The 22,174-nt window shown below is 43.8% G+C and overlaps 1 long non-coding RNA gene across 1 annotated transcript; it reads left to right on the top strand.

Moving 5' to 3' along the window:
* The first annotated feature begins 8,668 nt into the window (after positions 1-8,668).
* Positions 8,669-19,442, top strand: LOC130158757 (uncharacterized). The gene is made up of 9 exons (XR_008825484.1): positions 8,669-9,626; positions 10,130-10,239; positions 10,378-10,585; positions 10,805-10,877; positions 12,412-12,450; positions 13,141-13,279; positions 18,017-18,200; positions 18,303-18,435; positions 18,847-19,442. It is a non-coding gene; the product is annotated as an uncharacterized LOC130158757 (long non-coding RNA).
* The last annotated feature ends 2,732 nt before the right edge of the window (positions 19,443-22,174 follow it).

Raw genomic sequence — 22,174 nt, 5'->3', positions numbered from 1 at the left:
ACCTCACACAACCGGCCTGGGCCCCTCGCCCGGCCTGCCCAGACCCCCGGCAGGGCCTCCTGCCCCCCCGCAGGGCAGCACTGCCCCAGCCTGGTGTCCTCCGCAGACCGGCTGGGGGTGCGCTCAGTGCCCTCATCCAGGTCATCGATAAAGATATCAAACAGGGCCGGCCCCAGCGCTGAGCCCTGGGGACACCCCGTGTGCCCCCGCCAGCGGGATGTCACCCCATCCCCCACCACGCTCTGCCCGGCCGCCCAGCCAGCTCTTAGCCCAGCGCAGAGCACACCCGCCCCGGCCACGGGCAGCCGGTGTCTCCGGGAGATGCTGCGGGAGACGGTGCCAAAGGCTTCGCTAAGGCCCAGGCAGGCACCAGCCACAGCCTTTCCCTCATCCACTAGGCAGGTCACCTTGTCACACAAGGAGATGTGGTTCGTCAGGCAGGACCTGCCTTCCATAACCCCACGCTGGCTGGGCCTGATCCCCCATTGTCCTGCACGTGCTGTGTGATGGAGGTCAAGGTGATCTGCTCCAGAACCTTCCCTGGCACCAAGGTCAGGCCTGTAGTTCCCTGGTTCCTCCTTAACCTCCAGCCTGCTGGGACCTCCCTGGTTAGCCAGGATGGCAGATAAATGGTGGGAAGTGTCTCGGTGGGCACTTCTGGCACTTCCCTCCATGCCCCTGCGTTGGTCCTGCGTAGGCTCTTCTTCTGGCGGTGGTTTGATTTCATTCTTTTTTGTTTTAATACACTGTGATTTCAATTCTCAATTGCACTAAAGTATTTTCCCCTTGTTTGACGGCATGTCAGAGGCTAAAATATGTTCATATTAAATGCTCTTAGTGTTGTCAGAATGACATGAACTCTCAGGCTGAGTGAGAAGGAAGTCTTTTCTTGGAGGACTCGGTGCTCGGATGTAAAGTCTGCTGAAGTAAATATTTCTTTTTCAACAGTGTTTGGACAATAAATATCTAGTGTGATCACCAGGCTGTGGCTGTAACTCACATTTAACTGTCCCACAAGATCCGGGGAATCGGAGACAGAGAAGACTATTAGGTTATCTGCAGTCTTTCATCTAGAATATTTTCATTGACTAATAGTAGGATTAAAATCAGTCTGTTATTCCTCTATACAACTGTCCTACAGTCATATTAAATCTTCTTGTAGAGGGTGTTGAACAGAAAGGATAGAAAATATTATTTTTTAAAAAAAGGCAGATTCAGAGTTAGAAAGTATAAGACTATGTGATGTTAAAAATAGATGCAGACACCCGGGTCAGTCTACTTTCAGATCGTAAGCTGTACTTCTGCTCTTGCATCTTTCAGAAGACGCACTTGGTTTAGCCTGGTATGGATGTAATATAGTGACATCAGTGGCATGAGTATTACTGAGATGAATTTGATTCTGCTCCTCACGCCACTTCTTTCGTCAATCTATATTTCACTTGAGAAACTTGATTTGGTGTCAGACAGAGTTGCATGTGGTAAAGAGTCCTGGCGTTTTATTGCTCCTGCCTAGATGATTTTACTAATGTTTCAAGGAGTGCTGTAAAGCATGAAAGCAAGATATAAATCTCTAAAGGTACTATAGCTTCTGTAACTATAAAATAAATGTGAACCATTTGCATTTTCTGCAATGATGTTAGAAAAGAACTTGACTGATTGACTGCTAATTCTGCTGATTGAAAATGGGGCACAGGTTCAGATTAGCCAGATGAAATCTAACAGGCAAGTTACCCCCTTGTTCTTACAGTGTACAATGTAATAAGAGAAAAATGAAGGAAGTAACATATGCCCAGCTTCTTTGAGCTGACACTGGGCTATCAGTTAGAGCTGGCCAAAAGGCAGATTTTCCATGTTGTAAAACAACTTTTTTTTTTTTAATTATATTTTTTGTCAGTTTGAATCAGACTGCTACCAAATATTTTGACACTTTCTGTGAACTGGATATCCCGGCAAAATACAATTTTGTAAATGCTGAAATATGTCATTGTAAATTTACTTCCCTTGGCCCACCCTGCTTTTGGGCAAAATGCATTTCTTTTTTTCAGTGCCACCAGTGCTGGCAGAAGCCATGAAACAGGCAGAAGTGGTTGGGGGTCTGGTGATCTGGGATTTGCCCTGTGCCACATGCTCCGGGCTGTGGGCACTGCAGGCTGCTGGGTGCCTGCCAGGCACATGTCGAGGCAGTGCCACTGATGGTGGGGGCTGCCCTGCTCCGTCCCCTCCCCTGCTGCCCTTCCTCCCCTTGTTTACTCAGGTTGCTACTCTTGCTGGCTCTGGTCTTGCCTGTTTGTCGTTCAGGACCTCTTTGTGTGGTAAGGAGTCCTGGTTCCCTGAATGTAAGCCTGTTCCTCTGCATACACACTCAGTGTCACCTTGGCTTGCCATGGTCCTTGGTGGCTGTGGCTGGCCCTGACTACACTGAGCAATTTCCTTGTACCTCTGCACTTAATTGCAGCCTCGCTTTTATCACTGGATCTTCTCTTTGGGTTGTCCAAAGTCAGTCAAACCTGTTTTGAAAAATACATTTTGAGGTCAACGATAGAGAGTATTTTGGATGAAATTGGTTTCTATGGGAAGTTTCCGTCTACCTCACAGTGTGCTGTTTCTAGGATTATTATTAGTATTGCTTTCAAACCTACTCTACTTTTGGGGAACTTTCGTTCCTGTGGACCTTGATCCATGAAAACCCTTCTCATCTCAGCTTCAGATTATCTTCTGTGCTTTGTATTATTTGCTCAGATATTTCCACTGACATTTTAGACTCTTTTAAGAACTTAAGGGTTGTGATACACACAGTTCTGCTTTCATTTATGTAGGTGTTGCCCTGACCTTGCTAGGTGATCTGCGAAGTCTGATTTCCATGACATCATCATCTCCACTTGTGCCCATCTGAAATGTGCAGTCTGGCACATATTGCAGCTGGAGCTAAAGGGAAGGTCAGGAACTGTAGCCCTGCATCTGAGACTGAAATGTCTGAGCAGACAGGTGCTATACTTCACCTGACTGCTTTAAGGCAGAGGTATTAATTCCTTACTTTCCTGGACATGCTTGCACAGCTTATTTAAAAAAATCCCCAAACCAAACCAAACCCCAAAACAACAAAAACACCCAGAGAACATCCTGAAGTGATGTTTGATGACTTTTGGCTTATGCTGTGTTTCGTGATTGGCTGCGTGGTTTGGAATCGAAAAATTGTGCTCTGCAGTCTTGAATGAGAGACAATCCTGCCAACGACAAAAAACAGGGAAACTGTTTACAAGTTGGCAGATAATAGCACATCGACTTAAATTCTCATAAGTTACTAAAGGAGTCCAGTGCCAATCTCAAGTCACACTCCCCATCCCCAACTGCCACCATGCACCATCAACTGCCTGGCCTGCAGTGTATGCCAAAGGCACTGACTCATCACTAAAAACAAATAAATAAATAAATTGAAAGGGAGTTATAAAATATTATTTTGCATGTTATTCTGTTTTCCTTTTTACTTTTGTTATTTGTTAGACAATGCTGCCAGACACATTATTAATAGTCACTATTAATGCTTCACTAATTGTGTCATTCTCTTCCCAGGAGGAGATGCTGTGATCTTGATAAGGTGTTTCAAAATTGCTGCTGCTGATTTAAGGCGTGAAATCAAAATATTTCATTTGCTATAATATGACATCTCATATTCTGGAGGTGATAATTTTGTGAGTATGTAAATTATATGAAATGGAGAGCTAGTTTTTCCAAATAAAAAGGGTGCTTTGTCCATATTTTCCAATTTGCTAAAGTCAGTAGTTATGTCACAATTGAAATTACATAAATATCTTGATCAAAGTAGTGTTTTTCAATGAAAAACCCTTCCAACAGTTTCAGCACTGAGTATTTCCAGGAAGTTACATAGCCGCACAGAACAATTCTGAGTCACTAGAAGACTGATTACTTCACCTGTTTCCTCTTTCTTTGAACTAATGCCAGAGGTTGGCAGTGTGCAAGGCGTAAGAGCTAGCTGGCTGGAGCTTCATCTAGATAATCCTGCAATGTAGTGAGGAGGCTGGGGAAAAGACTAGAAATAGCAAGATTTCTCTCTGCCCTGCCGTGAAAGATGGACACTTGCCATAGGACATGACAATTTGCTGCATGGAGTTGTTTGTTGCTCTTGTTAAGCAGGTGCTGCTTGAACTGTGTAAGGAGTTTGCAGCAATGTCCTTGAGTGTGCTCCTTGCTATCACTTGCATTTTCATTAATTGGAGATGCTGATGATGCATTCACTTTTTGGTCTCTGGTCTAAGTTAGTCCAGAATCTAAAGCCAGTAACAGTCTGGCACTGCAGTAGTAAGCTCACTGCCCTTCTAAATGCTATAGCGGGCATACTTTTGCTGCAGTCAGTCTTAATTAAACCGTTCCACCAAAACAGCCAAGAAAACCAACACCACCCCCTACTTCTGATCTCATTTGAAGGTGTATGTGTTTTATTGCTCTTGTGAGTGGGGGCTCTTGAGACACTCAGTGTCTTTGGGCTTGCACTGATGAGAGCACTGCTGCTTTGCATCCAGGTTGTGAGTTAACACATCTAAACTGGAATAGTACCTGAAAAGCTAACAGTGCTGCTGGGTTGATGCAACACTAATGGCTCATGAGCTGTGTTATTTTTCCAGAGTTCTCTGGATGGGATTTCAGGTATTGACCTTGTTCTTGTGGTTCATCCATTTGAGAAGTTGCTCCCATCCCTGTGCTATGCTGTTTTAAAAGAGGATGGCCTGTTAGAAGGTTTTTGGTTTTTTTTTTATGAATGTTGCAATTCTTTGCTCTTAGTTGGATTGGAAATGTCTGCAGCTTTAAAGTAAGTTTCAAAGCACGTTTTCCATCAGGTCTTGCAGTTCCTTTCTTTACGTACAGTGGGAATGTCCTGAAGAAAAATAAAAGCCTGCCTACCTTCTGGAAGAATTTCCTTGGCTCTTTCCATTAGCTTCCCGGGCCTGGGCCCCTGTCCCAACAGGGACCCTGTATAGGGGGACACACTTTGCATTCTGCTCAGTTAGAGCTATTGGTATTTCCTTAGCTTTAGCAATAAAAGCACATAAGTGCAGACAGAAACATTTAATAGTGAGCGCGAATAGTAGCCAAGCTTAACAATAGGTATAATCACAGATGAACTTGTTAGAAGTTCCATTATTTTATACACCTGTGTGCAGGTATCACATGATTTGGATAAGCTTTGAATTGGAAACACTAATCTGTGATCAACAAACCACAGAGGGTGTACTTAGTTGGGGTTTTTTGTCCTTGTTGAAATTAGGGCATCAAAGAGTTATATTTTAAAGCAGACACTTGTGTATGAAATAAAACTACAGAATCAGAGAGACTCAGATATAGCTATGTTTTTATGAGTGAGCTGGTTCTATGGAACAATGTGTAGAGGATGTTGTAATGAAGAAGGTATCCAAAACAGTAAAGAAAATGAACATAAAATTGTAGCAGTGTGAAGTGATATGAAATGGAGTGAGAGTATTAGGATATAAAACTCTATGGACATTAACATCTGGGCAAAGAAGAAATACTGTCCCTGACCTGATGTTGTCTTTCTCTTTCTTTCTTGGCTAATCTTATAAAACCTGTTGGCTAACACTGGCTGAAGTATATTCATCATTAATGTATGTGATCTGTTTTGTCTGTCGAGTTTGATGTTTGGTAAATTCCTGTAGTCCATTAAAACCGGGACTCTGGTGTTTAGTAAACTCTGAGCCCTGAGTCCGTCCTGCTCTGAGAGCTCTTCTGTTCCCTTCCCACTGCATTGTGGTTAACTAAGAAGATGTTGCTAGTCAATTACAGCAAGTGATAAATCAACACAGCATCTGCCTAATTTACTTCAAAACTTGTGAGGTGTTTTCCACCTCTGGGTTTTTGGAGGCACTGTTGCTAGTTAGCCTGCCTGCTGGCTGGGATGTCAGCTCACAGTCTCTGGTGTCCGTTTGGTTTCCTTGCGAATGCTGTCAGGTTTGTAGACCTGGCTCATGCTAGCTAGGCTGTAGCCTGCCACACCAAAAAACAGCACGGCCTCATGTTCTGCTGGATGTTGTGGCTCACCTTGGGATGCAGATGGGAGATGGGGCAGAGCACTTACCTTGTTCATGACTGATACAGGCACTCTGCTCGATGGGAGCTTTTATTTCCTGGAGTTGCCAGTCTGGGATATTTTGTGAACAGAAAATCTCCTTTAAAAATCCCAAACAAAAAAGTACCGTTAGGGCTGAGGCAGAGCCAAATTGCAGAATGAAATTACCCAGAGTTAGACAAGGATAAACAGTTTTTTAAAATGACACAAATGTTAGAGAAGGGCAAAAAGTGCCCAGTTTTGGAAAAAAATGAGAATTTGTCTTAAAGGTCTCTGATAATAGACTTAGGCTCAGCCAAGCATGGTCCCAGGCAGCTTCACAGATACTGTCTTTGCTCCCTGACTCCAGGCTGCCTCTTTTGCTCTTCTGAATGTGACTGGGGACTTTTCCTCTCTTCTTCCTCCCCTATGATACTCTGTTTCTTGCCTGGTTTGGTAACTAGGGGAGGGCTTCTTTTATAGCTCACCATAGTTGCTGCAAGCAGTCATTTGCTGAAGGGTAGCTACAAACACCCTTCTTGCCTTTGGGCTGGCTGAACTAGCTGTGAGTAGTCCATTCATGGAGAAGGTCACCCCTGGTTGAAGCAGATTGACAATCACTGGCTTGGTTCTGTTCTCTTCTGCTGACCTGCCCATCAGTCAGATGGTGGCCTTTCTGGCATGAGTTGCCCCTGGTGTGATGAAGAGGTCATTTAATGTAAATGGTCTAGACAATGTGTTGGATGTGGAAGGAGGATGTAAGCTCTGATTTTTCATGCCATTGCATTCCCAATGGCACCATAATGATACTTAACTTTTCTTCATGTGTTCCTTTTTTGTTTAGCTTACCCCACCTCCTACTGATCGCTTCGTGCTCTGACTGTGCCCTGCAGATTAATTTCCCTGGTAGGTTTGGCTGAAGATATTAAAAAATAGTACTAATTGCCTGCTAGGGCATGTCTGAACTGTGGCTCAGGTCTGACCTGCAGGTAAGAACAGAACGCTGCAGAGCTAAGGATGCTTGGGAGCAGATGGGTCTAACTTCAGAGTGCCGTTCCCAGCCAAGGTAGGTAGGATTGCTAAGAAAGGAGAACACTTCAGACTGCTGGACAAGGCTGTCATTAGGGAATAAGATGCAAAGGTCAACAACAGCTCTTGTGCTTATGCTACCTAATGATCTGTACTCAAAATGGCACAGAGAAAAGGGGAAGCTAAGTTTATTCATCCAAGATAAGACAATCCAGCTAATTGACAATGATCGCCACCCTGAGCACTGCACTTTGGATGTGGCAGGAAATTAAGAACTTCAATTAGTGTGAAGTGGGAAGATATAGGTGGAAAAGGGAGAGGGGACAAGACCTGAAGACAAGTTCTGCCTTTCCGGCTAGAACAGTCAAGATTGGAAAATAGGTGATTCCCACGTGTGAGAGGTATGGGTCAGTGACACACATGGCATTTTATATATGGAGGTGTGATTTCACACCATTCCATGCTAGATTTGACCTACGCTTCTTTTCTTTATTATTAATACAATATTTTTAATTGGCCTTCTTGTCTTTAATTGAACTATAGCACTTTTGTGGCCATATGTAGAGCACTAATGTGGATAGAAACATCCCACTGAAAACAATACCTGTGCATGAGGTGGTTTTCCATGCGCAGTGTTGGCTGTGCCCTCAGGGCATATTGGGAATCTGGATCATACATTGTTAAATACAGGCAGGTGTTGAAATGAGAAGCAGAGCAGTGATTTGGCCTGGCAGGTAATGCACTGGCCTGGGAGCAAGGAAACCCCACTCTGCTTTTCAGTAGTGCTGTGCTCAGGCTTATGAATCCATTACCTTTTGTATCTTTTTCCCTCTCTCCGCTGGTTTTGTCGGTTCACACAGCAAGTGAGTGTCTGTCCATTGGTGTACAAAAAAGCCTTGACCTTCACTGTTATCACTGTATGATCCCACTAGTATAAATAATGCATACAGTTTTTAACAACCCTACCTACAGCAGTCAGCAGAGACGGGCACTTTTTTAAAGCCTAAAGCATGCTAAGATACCTTCTCTGGGATGGGAACCTTTCCAAAACAAGAAGTTGATGTGCTACTGGAGTATGTTGCCCTTAAGTAATAACAGTGGATCCATATGAATAATTTCAGAACCATAACAGGAGAGTTTAGCTCTGAATCCAAACACAAGATGTGCAGCTCAGTGTCAGCTTCCATTTAGTGCTGGTTTGAACTGGACCCTAGGGTCATTACATGAGGTTCTGTCATCAAATCTCCATAAAATTGGCATGTATAGTATTAATTTTAGTAGCAAACCTATGTCATCATTTAACCTCAGCAACTTTCCACAGAGAACTGTTGAAAGGGGGCTGCAATTTGCTTTCTGATTAAAATTAAGACTAGTAAGAGTGTGAGTCTGTATATGCATGTGCACAGGCACACACGCACACATGTGCACACAAACACACATATTTATATACACATAAGTATATTAATTCAAGGCAGAAATCTCAGGGGTCAAGAAATTCAGAGAGTAAAACCCATTGCACTTAATGCGTCTCAGCTGGCACAGTAGTCAAGCTGGGAGATCAGCCCCTCTTGCCTAATACTTCCCAGGGGCATCTTTGGTTATTTTTGCTGTAAACCTTTGTAATCACCAGAAAGTGAAAGGAAAACAACGGGTATTCTATTTTACCCTTTAGTTTTAATGAAGGGTCAAGGGCCATTTTCAGGTTGCCTGCAGCTTCAATGGCTTCAGGAGTTTGTGCTGCAAATGTTAGTCTTGTTCTTTAGCAGCTGGAGATGTAAACATACAGCAATTGAGCATTTAATTTAGCTTTGTGGGGCTGCATAACTTTCAGACGCTGAGGCAAATTGGCTACTATTAAGGGGAAACACTGATGTTTAAATATACATTCATTCCAGCAAAATGCTGGAGGAACTTTTTAATATTTATGGTGCAATAATTGATCTTTTACCACTGTCAAAAGCTGTTAAAGACTTATCAGCTTGCTATTTCAGCACCATATGCTCTATATAAGTTCCTCACCATGTGTCTTTCCTACACTTTAGGGGAAGAACATTTGTTAGAATATCAAAACAGAGAATCACTTCTTCAAATGATGGTGCTCATGTAGATGAGGGGGACTTTACCATAACCCCCCATTTGTATCCAGACCTCTTGAGTATGGAGAGGTCTAGGGGATGTACAGTTGGATCTTTGTGTAGTGAAGCATGGTAACAGTATTTTATCAGAAAAATTTATATTTGCATTTGCTTTAATGTTAGCCACAATAACTTAATGCAGTGCTGTTGTGAAGGTACTGAACTGCAGCCTTGAAATAAAGCACATTCTTTTGCACTGGCACATTCACCTCATTTAGCTTTTATTGTCACTGCCTGAGTCCTGATCTTTCATGTTGTTCCCACTCTTTCTGGAGTCTTCCTTCCCTCTTGCCCAGGTATAAAGTGCAGCGTGATGGTGGGAGGACCCTGGGGACCCACGAGGCAATTCAAAACAAGATCTTCATAGACCACTGAATACACCTGAAGTAAGCCCTTTACTTCTTGCCTGAGGTGCTGCATGCAGATTGATGGATAAATGAAAGTTATGAAATACGATGTGCCAGGTTAAGTACTGAGCCGTTTGCTCGTCTGCAGAGCTCAGGCGTTAGGACTTGGCTGGTTACAGGTCCCCTCTGGTAAGGACAATTCAAGTGGGGCCAGGTCAGCGTAAGTAGTCCCTGGTGCATCTCACCTCTGCAAGGCCAGTGGGGAGGGAGTTTGTACTCTGCAGGTCTCAGCCTGGGAACATATGGATCATGTAGGTGTCTGCATTGCATTTTTGCCTTCTGGTGGGGTGTGGAAGAGTCTCAGAGAGTTTCCCTGTCACCTGAGCATTTCCATCACAATCCCTCTCTGCCAGCCTCGCCCTCATTTTCTACACCAGAAATGCTTAATCAAAATAAAGAGGGTCAGGAAAAGAGGAAAGAAACAATAGTAGGGTGGGAAGAAGAGTTAATTAAATTGGATTTCTACTTATTTTGTTGTATAGCACATTTTGAGAGAAAGAAGAACAGAATGAGTTTCTGTAGTTTGTGAAGATCCTGCTTGAAAGGTCAGCTATACAGTAGCCAGCGCAGAGAGGAAGCGGCCAAGCCTTTGGTGAGTCTTGTGTCTGGTCATAAGATGATCGTTGTCTTTCTAAAGACCCTACAGGATTGAAGAACTGCAGGCCTCCTTCAGTGGTGGCCCGGTGCCATATCCCCACCTGACCGTTTGGGCTGTGTCTGTTTTTTGAAGGAATAGTATTTTGCAGTCCAAGGTGGCAAAGTCTGGAGCAGAAGGAAAAGGCAGGCAGCTTCCAGAGCACCCTCAGCTGCTGCCGCCACCAGGAGAGTCCTTGCGGGATTCAGGCCAAGATGTAGTTGGCTGGGGCTCTTCATAGACTAAGACCAAACGAACCTATTATGGATGGCTAATTGGATTCCTCCCTCGGGGAAGGCTGGAGGTATGAGGCACTCAGTTCCCTTTGCTTTTTATCTGTGTGATTTGGGCCCCTTCCTCTTTCAAACTCCTGTGAAAAATCCCTGCCACAGCATCTCAGAAGGGGGTTACTGTGGCAACCTTAACTCTTGCTTTCTTGCTGTGCAGCAGATATTGTTGTGCCGTATTACGAGACAATTTTTGAAGATTGTGGAGCTTTTACAGATCTTCTTGTTCTCCACAGGGAGGAAGAAAAGTTCTGATGGGTGGTAGTGCCTGCCCCAGCAGCTCCATGAAATTCAGAGCTCCTCTTTCAGGTGAAATTACAGCCCTCCTTCATTTTGCTGATCTTTCATCAGGTTTTCTTCCTCTCCCTAACCTCCCAGTGACCTGTTCTCTCAGAAAGCATCTAAGAGGGTTTATAGACCTCCTGTAACTCAGCAGTGACTTTGAAGACTAGGATGTTAAACTGTGATCTTTTTTCCCTGCTGTTTTTCCTCTTAACCTTCCTCTCTGAATTTAGCCATCTTCTCTGGATACTGATTTCCTCTTATGCACAGCTGGCTGTCAGAGTCAAGAGAGACTTTTGGAAGCAGCCTGGAAGTGGAAGTTACTTAGGGTAAGCTTCCTGACAACAGCGTGCTGACTGTTTTTTTGAAGGCATGTTTTGCTGTGAGAACTGTTTTGAACTAAATTAAATTATCTGAGTGTGAAGCAATCTATTGTGAGTGTTGATGGATAGCCCAAGGCTGGGAGTGCTGGTGGAGGTGTAACAACCTCCAAAACTGCTACATGTGTGTGGTTTTATATTCACCTGTAATTGAATGAAGTTTGTTTCTATGCAGTAAAACAAGATGAGGCAAAAGCTCTGAGAAAAGGAGCAAACAGAAAGGTCCTAGTGCACCACTGTTTGGGGGCTGCTTTCTAACAAGACTTGCAAGGCCGAAAGTAGAGAAATTTTGGAGAAGTTACTGTGGCAGCTTTACTTCATGTTATTTGAGGTAACACCTGACATGAAGACTGATAGGCTTAAAAGTGCAGCATCTGTATGCCTGGCGTAGCGATGTGGTGCTGTAAGCATAGGGCTGGGAGCCAGGACACCTGGGTGCTGTATCCTGCTTCTCTGCTGCAACCCTAAGGATGTTACTCACCCTTACGTTTTTATTTTCCTCATGGCTCTTGTCTGCTTCATCTGCTGAGATTTTTGGCTTTTCTCTGCAGATGCTGTCCCTGGTATTAGAACAGCACCTGACACAATGGGGCTTTGCTTCTTATTGAAAGATTTCTTAGGTTCAGTAATGATATCTGATGCTGAAGAGATACCAGCCTTGAGACATCTTGATTTGGGGATGTGTCAAGCTCTGTAATATTATTCCAAAGAGTCACAGCAAAGCAGTTCGTCCCATCCCTGCTTCCAGTTGAAGGAGTCTGGGAACGCAGGATGTAGTCGGGCACCATGTTCTGCATCTAGTGGCCTGCTTTGGACAAATGCGTAGGTCTTAGGATCTCTTACAGGCACTTGGTGTGGATGATTATTCAGGACCACAGCAGGAATCTGGAGGACCGTTAAGTCCATTTCTGAAAAGCCAGTGAACCTGTGGCACTTGCTGGAAGGCGGCAGGTTCAGGTCTGAGTCCTTGCCATGGCAGACTTCAGGTTGGGTGTCCAGCACTTCAAACAAGCATCTTGGGTGCTGCTCTGTTTTCTGCTTTTTTCATAGCAAAAGGCAGAAACATGGAATGACTTCTACAGAAGTGCATTGGGAGCGCAGTGGAAACATTACTTACTTGTGGTTCATGTCTGTGATTCTTTTCCACCAGTCTGTAGAGTCATGTTTCCTTTCTCTTTCAGAGAACAGAGACTGAAGACAAAAAGGACTTGGGAAAACAGGTAAGTCATCAGCATGAATAGTCTAGTGATGCTTTTATCACACGATGGTGAGGTTGAGCCTGTGGTATGGACTCAGTCTCAGACTTAGGTGTGTATAACGTGACTTGAGATCCTAAAGACAAAGCCAGTGCTCCCGTGATCTTGCATTCCTGATGCAGCTTCAATGCCTTTTAATGTCCATGGGAGATCTGGAAATCTGTCAGAAATGCAAGATTGAGCCTTATGTCACTGCAAGTCATTTCCACTAATAATTTAAAATGTCAGGTAGCTGCATGTTTATGTAGGTAATGTATCAAGGTATGTTTCAGTAATGTAGTAAAACATTTTTTGACAGTGTGTGGCGAGGGGGGACTAGCTCTTTGTGCTCTTTGACTAGCTTTGTTTCCTCATGAGGCTATGTATTTCTTACTTTATTTATTCCCCCAGAAATAGAGAAAGCGTTGTCAAATCTGTAAAAGTGCATTGAAATTAAAGGTGCTATGCAACATTCATCGATCACAAATTTAGTTCATTACTGATTAGCTTGCATTTCAGTACAAATTAATTGATTCAAGACTTATTCATCAGGTAGACCAGGAAAAGGTTTCTTCACTGAAGGCCCCATTGCAGACACTGCAGGCAAGCCCTTGGGAGGCACTAAGTAACTCAGCTGCTGTGGAAGTCACCAAGATACTTCTTTACATCCCACAGGGTCATTGATATTTGGAATTGCTGACTGAAAGTAATGATGGCTAATTCAAGAACACAACACCACAAAGCAGTGCAGAAGCCATGCACGTGCAGCCCATGCATTGCTCAGGACCAAAAAAAGTTCGTGACACTATCTTAAGTAAGTCATTGTCCTAGATTATAAGTTTGAGAACATGAATCACCTTTAACCTGCACTTTCTGTGTTCTTTATCAGATGCCAACATGGATATAGTGCATATTGTTTTGGGTTGATGGACTTTTTATCTGAATTACATTAGGCATTAGAGATCTGCATAGGACGGGAATAGGAATAGGAGGGGGTTTGCCCATCAGATATATTATCTCCTTTTATTAACTAAAGTTAGTGTTCCTTTTGTCTTTGTGTGCCTTAGTATGACTCTGTCTCCTATATACCTTTCTTCTTGCCAAACTTGTAGAAACTTAGTATCTTTTTGAATGTCTCACTTTGTGCTGAATTTAAATTAAACTGGTCAACAAGTTCAGTAATTCCTGGGTGTGGGTGGACAGAGGACACAAACAGTGCCTGCCTTTCCTTAGGAGATGAGACTAATAACAAATTTCATATTTTGTTTCCTGCTCTCAATTAGTAATGTTGCTCATAAAAGAAAATCCGCTTTCTTAAAAATATTGTTTTAGAATTTAGAACACAGTAGCAAGTGTGATTCCCCAAGGCAATTGTTTCCTTCTTATAACTTCTTAAGTATATGTTCCTAGGATGGTACTAAAATGAAGTAGAGAATTCACTCTAGACAAGGTATTAGATGATGTGGAGCATATAATTATTACGGAAATTGCTATAACCAGTACAGATAAGTAGAAAGTTTGTTTCTTGCCTTTGGTAATTTAGGATTCTTTTTTTTTTTCCACTAGATTTTATGAATTAGAGTCAGTTGGAAAAAAAAACAACACCAATTAACCAAAAAAAACCCAAACAACCCAAAAAAGAAAATAACTGTGTGCATTTCTTTTAAAAAAAGGCAATAGAAAAATGATCCCATGGTTTTTCACTTCTTTTTTTTTTTTTTTTTCCTCAGAGCTCTGCATTTGCTCAGTATTGTAATATTTTTCAAAACTGCTGGTCCTGCAAGCTCAGGTAGAGTTTTAAAAAAATAAAGGTTCTGTGCTTCTGTGCCCAGAGCATCCTATGTAACTAGGAAAAACTATTACAAGTGGAAAGAAGTGGAATTTTGGCTCTAGTGCTTCTAGCACTGAAAACATGTATTTTGTTTTATAATTTTTCCTCAGAGCCAAACCTTTTTTTCTGGACCAAATTCTAGTGATTTTTTTATTTGGAAAATATGACCAAGGTTCAGCTCTAGAAACACACTGAGTCCTGGCTACAGCTGTGAAATGAATCTCGAGAATGACAAGGAGGCAAGCTTTTTCCTCACTCTTTTTTTCCAGTGTACTATAGTATGTCTGGTTTCATCCAAAGTCTCTGAAGCCCATGGGAATGTCACTGATGTGGTGTGGTGTGAAACCAACAATTGCATTGTATCAGTGACTCTGTACAATGAACAGATTTGGGGTTTACATCCACTTTTAAATTTCTACCAATTGACAAATCCAGTGTATTCATTTTAATCCCTTCAATACGTAGCCAAAGGCTTTCTTGGAACTGATGGCAAATTTATTAAGACTGGTAGCTGGCCTTTGGTTTTGCATCTGTATTCTCTTTCCTAAAAATAATGGCTTTGTCTATTGATTGCAGGAAGGTTTGATTTTGAGGTTTGGGAACGATAAAATCTGTTGTACGGGAGAGAACGATATTCCTATCTCTGCCTTTGGGGATAATTTGACCTAAAAGCTGTCTGGTTTCTGTTGGAGGGCAGCAATCAGATCAATGGTATTTATTTTTGCTCACTGCAACTTTCAGATATCCTAGTAAAACCCTCTCTGTTTAGACATTTGGCTTTTTCTCATTAACTTGATCAGCTTTGATGCTCTGTTCATCTATTTCTCCCATAAACAGCTCTGTGTCTCATTTTGCTGCCGCCTCTTTTTCATAGGATACAGGCTTATCTACAAATTTCTACTCCTTCCTAGCTTAAATCTCACCTAAAAATTCATTTAAGACTGTCCACGGTAAGCAAAGTAATAACAATCTTTGTGTTAGCTCCTCAGCTGGAAGATTTAATCATGGGCTTAAATTTCTTGGAGCCTAGAGTCAGGTTTGACTCTGGAAAGGTGAAATTGCTCTGCTGAAATGCTCTCTCTTATAGGTAGGCAATGTCAAGGGCTGGTATAAAAGAACTGTTAATTTCCTAGGGATTGTAAAGCATTTGTGTCTTTGGTCTGATGGATTTGAAATCTACAGCAATCAGAATAAATTATTGTATTTTGCAAAATTAAAGCTGAATTTTCCCATATACCATTCCATAAGGGCAAGATTTTACTCTGAAGATTGCAGGAATATCTCTCTCTCACACACATACTGAGGCAGGTCTCTTTTTCTTATAAAACTGGGTAAAAGGAACCATTATTATTATCCTTGCAGTCTTCAATGAATTCTGCACTTTCTTAGTTGGTTCAACTTCCAATTCTGTAATCCTTTAAAATTCTTCAAGGACAGACTGGGGAAAAATGGATAAGCATCTATTATTGTTGTGGCACTTTGTTGGTCTGCATGAAATGAAGCCTTGCTACCTTCAAAGACCTATTCCCTTTCCTTTCCACGGCAGCGGCTCAAAATATTTTAAGGGGACATTTTTTTTGTTTAACTATATCTGTACTGTGCTGGTAGCATGCAACACAGTGAGATTCCCCTTAAAGGTTTCTTGTGTACCACATTTGGGACAGGACGTCAGCTCTGCACCTGTCCTCAGCAGCATCTGTAAAAATACCTGCTACTAAAGTGACAATAATGGATGACAGGATGGAGCTGGGAGATAGCAGCAGGAGTTCAGTAGTCTTCTCTGCCTTCAGTTTCCTTCTTTTTTTGGGAGGCCTAGATCCTGGACAGATGAGGTCCAAACAGGATGGAAATGTTGCTGTGTGGGAGAGTCAGGAATGGGAGAGAAGGAATGGGGGAGACATTAAAAGATACTGTGGGGGTACACACACCTGGCCTGTCCCAAGCTGAGAAGCTTCAGGTGATGGTGGCTGAGCTAAGGCTACCGTGCTGGAGCATAGGCACATGCCATCCACCCATCCTCCTGTGGCCTGTCACAGATCTGAGGATTCAATGGCTTAGCACCCAGTGACAGCAAACGGGGAGCTGTGTACTGGAGAGTTTGGTGAGTTCCAAAGTGTCTTTTGGGCTGGGCCTGAGAAACCTGTCCAGCACCCACTCAGCAGGTAGCATCTGCTGGTCCCTCCACCTTCCCCAGGGCCAGCATTGGGCTTCTCAGGGCTATCTCTGCAGTGCTCCTGTTAAGACCCTGAGCGGGGTGATGTGGCACAGGGGATTTTGGAGCACCACCAGGTCTTGCTTCCTGACCTGGGCAGATGGTGCATCAGAGGCTCGGGAGCCGAGCTAGCAGCTCTGCCCAAGGACCCGAAATCTAAGTCTATACAAGTCCTTGGGAAGTGTTGATCCAAGGCCAACTCTACCATTACAAATGGACTGGTAGTTGAGAAATGTACCTCATGTCCTAGACCCTGACCTGCTCTGACCCTTCTATAACATCGCTGACTTCAGAGAATGAAGTCCTATAACTTTGTACGGGAATATCTGTTACATCCCTAGAGATGAACATTTGCTCTTTTATTCACCTCAGGATAGATGCTAGACTTAAAGGCTGGTACTCCCAAGATCTCTCTACGGTCTCCACAAGACATGCTGTTTTAACAAAGCCCTTTGTGCCAAGTCAAACCTGGAAGTCTCTTTTTTATTTTTACTGATAAGTAATGCCCAAGGAGGATTCAAATCGCATCAAGCAAAGCTCTGGGCTGGATTCTTCCGATGGTCCATCACTGCTAACTGATAAATTTATTACATAAGCAGGAAAGCCATGTGGGACAGAGGATGTTCAGCTTAAGTTCTATAGATAATCCATAAACACTGTCCTGCTGGGAAACAGAACAGAAAACACTGCTGCTTTGGCAACGGAAGATCTCAGGATAACGCACCAAATCCTGTAATTGAATGACTTCTAGTGTTCCTAAATGTTATGTTTCATCTAGACTCTCTAAATAGAATTAATTAGAAGTTAATTAAAAGAGCCTTCTGCTTTCTTTCAAAGTATCTTTCTAGTATTGACTGTAGTGAGTTTATCTATTCACAGAGCACCATGAATCAATCCCCTGTTTAAAAAAAAATTGATTGCTGTTCTAATACTTATTGAACACCTATAACAGATGTTTAAATCTCTACAAGCTTGAGATAATTAAAATAATAAATCTATACTCATTTGACAAGACTGTTAGCAGGCATGAAAGATATAAATAATCCAGTAAAGCCATGAGACATTATTCTGTCAAGTGTTACGATCATGTTCTTATGGAAATATCAAGCCAGATTCTACAGTCCTTATTTAGGGAATGCTCCCATCTTGAACGAGGCAGTGGTCAGTAAAGATGCCAGGACCAGGGCTCAGGACTGTATAATGGCAAGGACCTCAAGAGCCTGGCCTTCCACCACAGGGCTAGTGTCTCAGCACTTAGCTGTCCTTGCCTATATCTTCTAGGAGAACTGGACACAGATCTCTTTTGTCCTTTTTTTAGCCTATGTTTCGCTTCAGTGAATTAATAATTAATTATGTGTAGTAGTATGTGGGCAACTGCATTTGCGCTTTGTTGTGCTTGGCTGCTAAGGTGTGCCTCACAGGCTGGGAAATGTTACCTTATACCTAGCCTAGGGGCAGAGCCGTGGTGAGAAAAGACTCAGCTTCCATCTCCTTTCCTTCCTTTGCAGCAACAAACCTACACCTCCTGTGTCATCAGAAGGAACCCCTGTGGTCTCCTGCCCTCCAGGAGGGAGCTGGCACAGCCCCAAGCTGGGGTGCTGCGCAGAGGAATTCAAGAGTCACTGGGCCCAAGAAAAATGAGGTTGTGCTGCTAAATCCTGATAACCAGAGCACTCCTAGGACAGGGATGTGGTATGTCCCTGACCCAAGGCTTTTGTATCGTTGACTATTTTGTGTCCAATATCTGAAGGGTTCTTGAAACAAGGACTGAAAATCATCTTTTGCTTCTTCCAGCTGAGTACCTGAAGGAGACCCCAAACCAAGGCACAACACCAAAATGCTGAGACTTGACCAGAGTCAGTATGTACCTGTGTCTCCATGATATCCAGCACTCTGGGAATCTCTTTCTTTCAGCTTATGAAAGGAGGTGGGTACCAAGATAAGCAAAAAAGTACTTGTAGGTTAGCCATAGCCTTTGATAAATCATGGGGTGTCAGCCTGACGTGGCCTTGCTTGCTTGGCTGGCTGTTGGGGTGGTAGCACTGGAGTTGCACATGCCATGCTTTACTCCCCAGTGCCAGATCCAGAGGGACACTGATCATATTCATTATGCCAACAAAGTGAGTGAATTATCTCTTTAGGCACTGAAAATGAAAGCACAGACAAGACAGAGCAGTGCATGGGCAGGAAGACAATGTCTAGTACCACTGTGTGCGTAGATAGAAGTTCCCCTGGGTGGCTTCTTTACCCAGGGGCTTAAAAGTAGTTGGTTTTAGTAATTGTGTGTGGAGCCCATGAAGGCACCAGAGTAATGTAAATTATTCTCCCATCCATCCAGCCCCTGACCAACAAGCACATCTAAGAGAGCTGACAAAGGCCAGGAGAAACAGATATCCATGGGGAAGATGAACAAATGAAGAGTGATGTTCATCCAAGAGGAACTTCTAACACTGTCTTGTTAAAAAAGAGCTACGAGACTAGAGGTCTTGATTCATACAGTGAGGCTCATATGACAATAATTAGACAAACAAATTTAAAGAAAGATCATTGTTTGTTTTCATCTCACCACGGTGGTAGCCTTGCAATTATTTGTGATGTTCTTCCTTTTTCAGACTGAGTATATTAAACTGTGTTTTGTATATAATTTGTGGCACCATGTCAGCTTCTTAAGATCACTTGAAAGGGAGATCAATGGGAAGAATACCACAGCAGAGCTTGGAAAATAATGGTGTAAGTCTCTCTCTCATTTTTCCTCTCCTCCAGCCTTCACAGACTCCCACAAGGATCCCGGCTGGCAAAAGAGACACAGCACTGGTAAACTCAAGACAATACCAGCCGTGTGCTTTGTGAATAGGTTGCACTTCGTGGTGTGAGGCGCTTGCCTCAGTGCTGAAGCTGCACACATCCTGGTTTGGGCCAGCTAGGTCCCTAGCAGTGTCTCTGTTGTGCTACGGCTGTTTGCTTTGCTGTGATATTTGTGCTTTCAGGTCCTCTATCTGGATTGTGACTTGGGTTTTTTTCCTCTCTTATTTATTTATTTATTTATTTATTTATTTATTTATTTATTTATTTATTTATTTGTGTATTATTTTTATTCTGCTGTAGCTCTTTTAGCAAAAGAAATCCACCAGTACTTCATTCATCATGTTTTTTTTTTTCTTCCATGGCAAATAGATATAAGTAAATACATCTTTTTCAAAGGGAACTCCAATGGTATGTTCCTATGTGGATAATTATTACTTCCCTGTCAGCAAAAGGTTATAATTTTTTTTTCTTTTGGGAAAGTTCAGTAGAGACTTTTTTCCTAGCAGGCAAATACTGTACAGATGCTCTTCTCTGGATAATACAGCTGAAATGCTCCTTGTAGGATAACCTGACATAAATGCTCCTGTTAGGCTGATTTCTGTGTCACTGAAAGACTGTTGACTGTTTTCCTAGGAGAAAAAAAGCCTTCTGTGGTTTCTTCCTACTGGGAAAACATTATTCAGGCACCTGGTTCTATCAGGAAAATACAACTAAAAATGCTGTTTTTTTCCCTGTTAATCCATCAGAGTCTCTGTTCAGAAAAGCTGTTAAACACACTTAAATCTGTCTGTATTTACAGGGACAGATTCTTACCTGCCCCTCTGTTGACTAGCTGCACAACAGTGATTGCTCAGCTAACCAGTTTCTTCAGTGCTGCAAGCACAAGTTCACAAGTGAAGTGGAAGATTTACTAGCTGGGTGGAACGATTTGCTGCTGAAGCCATGGTTTAGCTGACAGTAGCAGCACTTTCAGCTGCCTGTGCTGGATGGACTTGTTCATAGAAACAGCTGTCTTGCACTGAATCATCCCAGGCAAGTTATCTGAGGGAAACATAAAATCATAGAATCATTTGGGTTGGAAAAGACCTTTAAGATCATTGAGTCCAACCATTAACCCAGCACTGCCAAGCCCACCGCTAAACCATGTCCCCAAGCACCACATCTGCACATCTTTTAAATACCTCCATGGACGGTGACTCCACCACCTCCCTGGGCAGCCTGTTCCAACGCTTGACCACCCTTTCAGTGAAGATTTTTTTTCTAATCTCTAACCTAAACCTCCCCTGGTGCAACTTGAAGCCATTTGCTCTTGTCGTGTTGCTTGTTGTCTGGGAGAAGACCGACCCCCCCCCCCCCCCCCCCCCCCGCCTACACCCCCCTGTCAGGGAGCTGTGGGGAGCCATCAGGTGCCCCCTGAGCCTCCTTTTCTCCAGGCTGAGCCCCCCAGCCCCCCCGTGAGCCTTGTGCCCCAGCCCCTGCCCCAGCCCCTGCCCGGCTCTGGACACGCTCCAGCCCCTCAGGGTCTGCCTGGGGCTGAGGGGCCCAAACCTGCCCCCAGGGCTCGAGGGGCGGCCGCACCAGGGCCCAGCACAGGGGGACGGGCACTGCCCTGGCCCTGCTGGCCACACTGCTCCTGACACCAGCCAGGCTGCTGCTGGCCCCCGTGGCCACCTGGGCACAGGGCTGGCTCCTGCCCAGCCAGCTGTCACCCAGGACACCTTCTGGCGTGTCTGTGGTGGTGGGAGACAGCAAGGCAATCTTTGCCACGTCGCAAACCTTCCTGTTTTCTGTCCCCAGCTGCAGCTGGATGGTGCTGCAGTGCCCAGCCCTGGGCCACGCTGAGGAGTGTCCGGAGGGAATTGCAGGGAGCAGCTGTGGATTCTGTCATGCCCCTGTGGGAAGGCTGTATTGGTGGTGGGGGCCACAGGGGCTGTATTTGTGTGTGGGGCCGTTACCTGCTTCTCCCTCAGTGTTACCATGAGCTGCAGCTGGCTTCGCTGCCTTGTGCTGGCACGGGGGGCCCAGGGCAGCGTGCTTGCGGCGAGGGTCTGCTGTCTCTGACACTTGTTTCTGAGCCTGGTTTTGTCTACACTTGTAGAAATGTATTTCAGAAGGTGGTTTTTTTTAATTATTTTTTAATTATTATTATTATTTTAATTCTTCTCTTCCAACCATTTTTTGCCACTTGGCAGTGGGGAATGGAGAGACTGCACTTCTGATACTTTTGACTATCAGCTATGTAATGAAAGTGTTTGAAATTAAAGACTAGGCCTTAATTGCTGACATGAATCAATGTGCTGCGCATGATGTGTGTACAGGAGAAAGAGCGAGCTACTCAAGAAAATTACTGTTTTTTACCCTCTTAATTACTGCTGCGATGAGGTCTAGGCTGAGGTCTAAGTGCTGTTTCTCAGCCGCTTTGTGTCTAAGACAGAGTCAAATGCTTCTGGGAATTAAGAGGAAATGAAAAATGAATTGTAGTTCAGCGAGGTCTAATTTGGTTTCATTCCCTCCTGCCAGCCTGTCCCCTTCTTGTGAACTACCAGCGGAGTCACGCATGCGGGTGGGTGGCAGCATCTCTGCTCTCAGCAGAGCTGCACGGCACCGGCTGCTCTGGGGACGCTGCTGCAGGGCTGGATCGAGCAAATTTGACATTGGTCTTTTTTTCTGTAGGACAAAGGCTTGGGTGTGAGTTTGTGCAAAGTGCTGTCAAAGGTGCTCTGCCACAGCCGCATGTCCTGGTGCTCAGCGAAGGTAGTGGTTGCCCCTGAGGAAAGTTAAAACAAGCTGCTTGCTCTCTTCACCATGGAGAAAGAATAGCGTGAGGAAACTGGGCAAATGTTAAAGCCAGCGGAGCTCAC

This window comes from Falco biarmicus, chromosome 14 (assembly GCF_023638135.1).
Source record: "Falco biarmicus isolate bFalBia1 chromosome 14, bFalBia1.pri, whole genome shotgun sequence".
In the NCBI taxonomy this organism is placed as follows: Eukaryota; Metazoa; Chordata; class Aves; order Falconiformes; family Falconidae; genus Falco; species Falco biarmicus.
Note: the sequence above shows the minus strand (reverse complement) of the source record. Positions and strands in the feature narration are given on the sequence as shown.